Genomic DNA, 8,122 nt, shown 5'->3' on the forward strand with positions numbered 1-8,122 from the left:
TCTCTGTGGGATCGATCCTTACTCACGTAAGGTATTACTTGGACGACCTAGTGCACTTGTTGGTTAGTTGTGTGAAGTTGTGACAAAGTGTGATTCACGTTTGAGAGCTCCAAGTCTTTGGCGCCATTGTTGATGATCACAATTTCGTGCACCAGGTTTTTGGCGCCGTTGTCGGGGATTGTTCGAGTTTGGACAACTGACGGTTCATCTTGTTGCTCAGATTAGGTAATTTTCTTTTTGTTTTAGTCCTTATTTTATTTTCAAAAAGTTTTCCAAAAATCTTTCAAAAAAATTTTCTTCTTTTTTTCGTTTTTCCAAATATAATTTTTGAAAAATACAAAAAAAATTCATAAAATCATAAAAATCCAAAAATATTTCATGGTTCTTGTTTGAATCTAGGGCCAAATTTTAAGTTTGGTGTCAATTGCATGATTTTAATTGTCTTGTAATTTTCGAAACCCATGCATTATGTTCTTGATGATCTTCAAGTTGTTCTTGATGAATTGCCTTGTTTGATCTTCATGATTTATTGATTTGCACTGCATGATGTTCTACATATGCATTCTTGCATTCATATGGCCCAAACATGTGAAAGTTCTAAGTTTGGTGTCCTCCATGTTTTCTTTCATAAAGAAAATTGAGTTCTTGATGTTCATCATGATCTTCAAGATTGTTCTTGGTGTTCATCTTGACGTTCATAATGTTATTGCATATATCTTGTGTTTTAATCCAAGAATTATATGTTTTGACTCATTTTGTTGTTTTTCAAAATTGAAAACATATCTTCTTGAATAAAGGATTTAGCAAAATGAATATCCAAGAACATAAAGCAGAGGAATTAAAAAGAAAAAGTTGGGCGTTTAAAACGCCCAGTGAAGAAGGAAAATTGGCATTTAAACGCTAGCCAGGGTACCCGACTGGGCATTTAAACGCCCAAACCATGCAGCAATTGGGCGTTAAACGCCCCAAACATGCAACTCCTAGGCGTTTAACGCCAGGATGACACAAGGAGAGGAATTTTATTTTCAAATCAAATCTTTTTTAAATCTTCAAATTTTTTCAATAATATCTTTTTCAAAATCATATCTTTTCAAACATATCTTTTTCAAAAATCAAATCTTTTCCTCATATTTTCAAAAATCTTGATTCAAAAATTTCAAGTTTGTTACTTTCTTGTTAAGAGAGATTCCATATTTGAAATTTAGAATTATATCTTTTAGTTTCTTGTTAATCAAGTCATTAATTTTAAAAATCAAATCTTTTAATTTGTTTTTCAAAAATATCTTTTTTTTAAATTATATCTTCTTTTTAAAAATCCTTAATTTCAAAATCTTGTTCTAACTTCTTATCTTTTTCAAATTTATTTCTTATCTTTTTCAAAATCACCTAACCATGTTTTTTTTACTTCAATTTTCGAAAACCACAACCAATTTTTCAAAATTATTTTAAATTTTCATTTTTTTCAGTTAATAAATTTTTCAAAAATTTCCTCACCCCCCTTCTCTCATATTTTTCTATTTAAACACTAACATTCCTCCTCCATTGTCAATTCGAACTCCATCTCTCTTTGTGTGTTCGAAATTTTACCTACCTCCTTCTTCTATTCTTATTTTCCTCTGACACCTCAAGGAATCTCTATACTGTGACATAGAGGATTCCATATTTTCTTTGTTTTCTTCTCTTTCATATGAGCAGGAACAAAGATAAAGGCATACTTGTTGAAGCTGATCCTGAACCTGAAAGGACTCTAAAGAGGAAGCTAAGAGCAGATAAAGCACAAAACTATAATGAGGACCTCACTGAAATTTTCGAAAAGGAAGCAGCAAAAGAAACAATTATGGCTGAACCAAACAACAATGCAAGGAAGATGCTTGGTGATTTTACTACACTAACTTCCAACTTTTATGGAGGAAGCATCTCAATCCCTGCCATAGGAGCAAACAATCTTGAGCTAAAGCCTCAATTAGTTTCTCTACTGCAACAGAACTGCAAGTTTCATGGACTTCCATCAGAAGACCCTTATCAGTTCTTAACTGAGTTCTTGCAGATTTGTGATACTGTTAAGACCAATGGAGTTGATCCTGAAGTCTACAAGCTTATGGTTTTCCCTTTTGCTGTAAGAGACAGAGCTAGAACATGGTTGGACTCACAACCTAGAGATAGCCTGGACTCTTGGGATAAGCTGGTCACGGCTTTCTTATCCAAGTTCTTTCCTCCTTAAAAGCTGAGCAAGCTTAGAGTGGATGTTCAAACCTTCAGACAGGAAGAAGGTGAATCCCTCTATGAAGCTTGGGAAAGATACAAGCAGCTGACCAAAAAGTGTCCTTCTGACATGCTTTTAGAATGGACCACATTCGATATATTCTATGATGGTCTGTCTGAATTTTCCAAGATGTCACTGGACCACTCTGCAGGTGGATCCATTCACCTAAAGAAAATGCCTGCAGAAGCTCTGGAACTTATTGAAATTGTTGCAAATAACCAATTCATGTATACCTCTGAGAAGAATCCTGTGAGTAATGAAATGCCTCAAAAGATAGGAGTTCTTGAAATTGATGCTCTGAATGCCATACTGGCTCAGAACAAAATATTGACCCAACAAGTCAATATGATATCTCAGAGTCTGAATGGATTACAAAATTCATCCAACAGTACTAAAGAATCATATTTTGAAGAAGAAGCTTATGATCCTAAGAACCCTGCAATGGCAGAGGTAAATTACATGGGTGAAGCCTTTGGCAGCACCTATAATCCTTCGTGGAAAAATCCTCCAAATTTTTCAAGGAAGGATCAACAAAAGCAAGGCTTCAATAATAACAATGGTGGAAGAAACAGGTTTAGCAATAGCAAACCTTTCCCATCATCATCTCAGCAACAGATAGAGCATTCTAAGCAGAATCATTCTAGCTTAGCAAACATAGTCTCTGATCTATCTAAGGCCACTCTTAGTTTCATGACTGAAATAAGATCCTCCATTATAAATTTGGAGGCACAAGTGAGCCAACTGAGTAAAAGGGTTACTGAAACTCCTCCTAGCACTCTCCCAAGCAATACAGAAGAGAATCCCAAAGGAGAATTCAAGGCCATTGATGTAATCAACATGGCCAAAACCTTAAAGGAGGAGGAGGACGTGAATCCTAATGAGGAAGACCTCAGGGGACGTCCAATGGTCAGTACGGAATCCCCTAATGAGGAACCAAAGGAATCTGAAGCTCATATAGAGACCATAAAGATTTCCTTGGACCTCCTTTTACCATTCATGAGCTCTAATGACTATTCATCTTCTGAAGAAGATGAAGACATTGTTGAAAGGCAAGTTGTCCAGTATTTAGGAGCAATCATGAAGCTGAATGCCAAGCTATTTGGTAATGAGACTTGGGAGGATGAGCCTCCATTGCTTATTAATGAATGAATACCTGGGTTCAGCACACTTTACCTTAAAAGAAACAGGATCCTGGTAAATTCCTAATTCTCTGTACCATAGGCACCATGACCTTTGAGAAGGCTCTGTGTGACTTGGGGTCAGGCATAAATTTAATGCCACTCTCTGTAATGGAGAAACTGGGAATCTTTGAGGTACAAGCTGCCAAATTCTCATTAGAGATGGCAGACAACTTTATGAAAAAGGCTTATGGACAGGTAGAGGACGTGCTAGTAAAGGTCAAAGGCCTTTACATCCCTACTGATTCATAATTCTAGACACTAAGAGGGATGAGGATGAATCCATCATCCTTGGAAGACCCTTCCTAGCCACACCAAGAGCTGTAATTGATGTTGACAGAGGAGAATTGATCCTTCATGTGAATGAAGAATGCCTTATAGTAAAGACTCAAGGTTCTCCATCTGCAACCATGGAGAGTAAGCTTAAAGAGCTTCTCCCAATACAGAGTCAAACAGAGCCCCCACATTCAAACTCTAAGTTTGGTGTTGGAAGGCCACAGCCAAACTCTAAGTTTAGTGTTGAGAGATCTCAACTATACTCTGATCATCTGTGAGACTCCATGAGAGCTCACTGTCAAGCTATTGACATTAAAGAAGCGCTTATTGGGAGGCAACCCAATTTTATTTTAATATTATCTATATTATTTTGTTTTCTTTTTAGGTTGATGATCATGTGAGTCACAAAGACAATTACAAAAATAAATAAAAAAATCAAAAACAGCATTGAAAATAGCACACCCTGGAGGAAGGACTTACTCGCGTTTAAACGCCAGTAAGAGTAGCAAAATGGGCGTTTAAATGCCCAATCTGGCACCTTTCTGGGCGTTTAAACGCCAGAATAGGGCACCAGACTGGCGTTTAAACACCAAAATAGGGCAACAAACTGGCGTTTGGACACCAGAACAGGAAGGAAAGGTGGTGTTTAAACGCTAGACAGGGCAGCAAACTAGCGTTTAAATGCCAGAATTGCACTCTAAGGCATTGTGAACGCCCAATTGGAGCAGGGATGAAGAATTCCTTGACCCTCAGGATCTGTGGACCCCACAGAATTTCCACAAACCTCAACTCACTCTCTCTCCTCTTCACACCTTTCTATAACACTCTTCCCCAAATACCCTTCACCAATCACCTCCTTAACTCTTCCCCAAATAAAAAACCCCACCCACCTTCAAAATTCAAAAACATTCCCCTCCCAAACCATTCGGCCACTCTCCCTATAAATACCCCCATTCACCCCTTCTTTTTCACACATCACAAACACCTTATTCTCCTCTTGGCCGAACCCTATACACCCTCTATCTCCTCCATTTACTTCTTCTTCTACATCTTTCTTTCTTGTTTTGCTCTAGGACGAGCAAATATTTTAAGTTTGGTGTGGTAAAAGCATTGCTTTTTGTTTTTTCATAACCATTTATGGCACCTAAGGCCAGAGAAACCTCTAGAAAGAGGAAAGGGAAGGCAATTGCCTCCACCTCTGAGTCATGGGAGATGGAGAGATTCATCTCAAAAGTTCATCAAGACCACTTCTATGAAGTTGTGGCCAAGAAGAAGGTGATCCCTGAGGTCCTTTTTAGGCTCAAAAAGGGTGAATATCTAGAGATCCGACAAGAAATCCGAACAAGAGGTTGGGAAGTTCTTGCCAACCCCATTCAACAAGTCAGAAACTTAATGGTTCAAGAGTTCTATGCAAATGCATGGATCACTAGGAACCCTGATCAAAATATGAACCCAAACCCAAAGAATTGGCTTACAATGGTTCGGGGGAAATACTTAGATTTTAGTCCAGAAAACGTGAGGCTAGCGTTCAACTTGCCAATAATGGAAGAAAACGCACACCCCTACACTAGAAGGGTCAATTTTGATCAAAGGTTGGACCAAGTCCTCATGGACAGATGTGTAGAAGGAGCTCAATGGAAAAGAGACTCAAGAGGCAACCCGGTTCAATTGAGAAGACCGGATCTTAAGCCTATGGCTAGAGGATGGTTGGAGTTCATCCAACACTCTATCATTCCCACTAGCAACCGATCTGAGGTAACTGTGGATCGGGCCATCATGATCCATAGTATCATGATTGGAGAGGAAGTTGAAGTTCATGAAATCATACCTCTAGAACTCTACAAGGTAGCTGACAAGTCCTCACCTTTGGCAAGATTAGCCTTTCTTCACCTCATATGTCACCTTTGCTATTCAGCTGGGATTGCCATAGAGGGAGACATCCTCATTGAAGAGGACAAGCCCATCACTAAGAAGAAAATGGAGCAAACTAGAGAGCCCATTCATGGCACTCAACAAAAGCATGAGGACGTCCTTCATCAAAAAATCCCTGAGATGCCTCAAGGGATGTAATTTCCTCCACACAATTATTGGGAGCAACTCAACACCTCTTTGGAAAGCTTGAGTTACAACATGGACCAATTAAGGGTGGAACACCAAGAGCACTCCATCATTCTCCATGAGATTAGAGAAGATCAAAGAGCTATGAGGGAGGAGCAACAAAGGCAAGGAAGAGACATAGAGGAGCTCAAGAGCACCATTGGTTCTTCAAGAGGAGGAAGACGCCGCCCTCACTAAGGTGGATGCATTTCTTAATCTCCTTGTCTATTTATTTTCTGTTTTTTAGCTTTATGCTCTATCTATGTTTGTGTCTTCACTACATGATCATTAGTGTCTAGTGTCTATGTCTTAAAACTATGAATAACTCCATGACTCCTTCACCTCTCTTACATGAAAAATGTGCTTAATTACAAAAGAACAAGAAGTACTTGGATTTCAAATTTTATCTTGAAACTAGTTTAATTATTTTGATGTGGTGGCAATACTTTTTGTTTTCTGAATGAATGCTTGAACAGTGCATATTTTTTATCTTGTTGTTTATGAATGTTAAAATTGTTGGCTCTTGAAAGAATGATGAACAAAGAGAAATGTTATTGATAATCTGAAAAATCATGAAATTGATTCTTGAAGCAAGAAAAAGTAGTGAAAAAAAAAGCTAGTGAAAAAAAATGGCAAAAAAAGAGAGAAAGAAAAAGAAAAGCAAGCAGAAAAAGCCAATAGCCCTTTAAACCAAAAGGCAAGGGTAAAAAGGATCCAAGGCTTTGAGCATTAATGGATAGGAGGGCCCAAGGAAATAAAATTCAGGCCTAAGCGGCTAAATCAAGCTGTCCTTAACCATGTGCTTGTGGCATGCAAGTCCAAGTGAAAAACTTGAGACTGAGTGGTTAAAGTCGTGATCCAAAGCAAAAGAGTGTGCTTAAGAACTCTGGACACCTCTAACTGGGGACTTTAGCAAAGCTAAGTCACAATCTGAAAAGGTTCACCCAGTTATGTGTCTGTGGCATTTATGTATCCGGTGGGAATACTGGAAAACAAAGTGCTTAGGGTCACTGCCAAGACTCATAAAGTAGCTGTGTTCAAGAATCAATGTACTGAACTCCAAATGGCACGCTCTCAATTGCGTTGGAAAGTAGACATCTAGGGCTTTCCAACAAAATATAATAGTCCATACCTTGCACGAGTTTTGATGACGTAAACTGGCGTCAAAACGCCACCTCTCTGCTTTTTTCTGGCGTCAAAACGCCGAAACTGGCATAAAAGTTGGAGTTAAACGCCCAAACTGGCACCAAAACTGGTGTTTAACTCCAAGAGAAGCCTCTACATGTGTGATGCTCAATGCTCAGCCGAAGCACACACCAAGTGGGCCCGGAAGTGGATTTATGCATCATTTACCTATTTCTATAAACCCTAGTAGCTAGTTTCATTATAAATAGGACCTTTTACTATTGTATTTTAATCTGGGGAATCTCAGAATCTTGGGACCATTGTTCATGTTTTGGGAGGCTGGCCATTCGGCCATGCCTACTGATGAGCGGATATTTTATACGCTTTTTGGGGGTAATTTCATGTAGTTTTTAGTATGATTTAGTTAGTTTTTAGTATATTTTCATTAGTTTTTAGGAAAAATTCGTATTTCTGGACTTTACTATGAGTTTGTGTGTTTTTCTATGATTTTAGGTATTTTCTGGCTGAAATTGAGGGAGCTGAGCAAAAATCTGATTTAGGCTGAAAAAGGACTGCTGATGCTGTTGGATTCTGACCTCCCTGCACTCGGAATGGATTTTTTGGAGCTACAAAAGTCCAATTGGCGTGCTCTCAATTGGTTGGAAAGTAGACATCCAGGACTTTTGAGAAATATATAATAGTCCATACTTTGCTTGAAGATAAATGACGTAAACTGGCTTTTAACGCCAGTTCCATGTTCTATTCTGGCGTTAAACGCCAGAAAAAGGTTACCAGTTGGAGTTAAATGCCCAAAACAGGTTACAACCTGTTGTTTAACTCCAAAAATAGCCCAGGCACGTGAAAAGCTCAAGTCTCAGCCCCGGCACACACCAAGTGGGCCCCAGAAGTGGATTTCTGCACTATCTATCTTAGTTTACTCATTTTCTGTAAACCTAGGTTACTAGTTGAGTATTTAAACAACTTTTAGAGATTTTATTTGGTACCTCATAACATTTTAGATCTAAACTTTGTACTCTTTGACGGCATGAGTCTCTAAACTCCATTGTTGGGGGGTGAGGAGCTCTACTGTGTCTCGATGGATTAATGCAATTATTTTTGTTTTCTATTCAAACACGCTTGTTTCCATCTAAGATATTCATTCACACTTTAATATGATGAATGT

The 8,122-nt window shown here is 38.4% G+C and overlaps 1 non-coding gene across 1 annotated transcript; it reads right to left on the bottom strand.

The window, feature by feature from the left end:
• Positions 1 to 2,230: 2,230 nt before the first annotated feature.
• On the bottom strand, positions 2,231 to 2,338 carry LOC112713459 (small nucleolar RNA R71). Its single transcript, XR_003158431.1, has one exon. It is a non-coding gene; the product is annotated as a small nucleolar RNA R71 (small nucleolar RNA).
• Positions 2,339 to 8,122: the final 5,784 nt, after the last annotated feature.

Source organism: Arachis hypogaea, chromosome 9 (assembly GCF_003086295.3).
Source record: "Arachis hypogaea cultivar Tifrunner chromosome 9, arahy.Tifrunner.gnm2.J5K5, whole genome shotgun sequence".
Taxonomy (NCBI): domain Eukaryota; kingdom Viridiplantae; phylum Streptophyta; class Magnoliopsida; order Fabales; family Fabaceae; genus Arachis; species Arachis hypogaea.